This window comes from Buceros rhinoceros, unplaced genomic scaffold, assembly GCF_000710305.1.
Source record: "Buceros rhinoceros silvestris isolate BGI_N320 unplaced genomic scaffold, ASM71030v1 scaffold8620, whole genome shotgun sequence".
Taxonomy (NCBI): domain Eukaryota; kingdom Metazoa; phylum Chordata; class Aves; order Bucerotiformes; family Bucerotidae; genus Buceros; species Buceros rhinoceros.
Window position 1 is genome coordinate 27,227 of NW_010387859.1, and position 457 is coordinate 27,683.

At 35.4% G+C, this 457-nt stretch overlaps 1 protein-coding gene across 2 annotated transcripts in view; it reads right to left on the bottom strand.

The window, feature by feature from the left end:
• The window catches only part of KIF1B (kinesin family member 1B), a 79,190-nt gene that overhangs the window by 21,931 nt on the left and 56,802 nt on the right, over positions 1–457 (bottom strand). The gene's annotated exons all lie outside the window — the stretch shown is intronic.

Here is a 457-nt window from a genome sequence, read left to right on the forward strand (position 1 = left end):
GGCGTTAGGCCGAGTGCTGGATGACCCTGCATACACTAACTTCTACAGTTATATACAAACAGGGTCTATTTTGGAATGGTAAGTTAACAAGTTTCATTGTACAGATTTTTAATTAACGTCAGACTAACATTAAGTCATTTACAGTTCTGCATTGAATTGCAAAAGTTCTTAAACCACCACACTTCAGTGACTAGCTTGACCAAAACTTTAAATGCTGAGAACTGTAACAAAGCACGTGAAGAACAGCTCTCCACAAGGGAAGGCTTTATTAAAGTGAGCTGTTTCAGAGTTCAGAACAATTCTGAGATGCATAGAAGTTGAACCAATAGTCTTAGCAGTCATTAAATCTAAAGCAACTAACCAATTATATAGGTAATTTTTATGAATGTAAGCATATTATATGAAAGACCAGCCATTTAATTGGATTTCCTTCTGTCAGTCCTTTTTATTAGCCTTT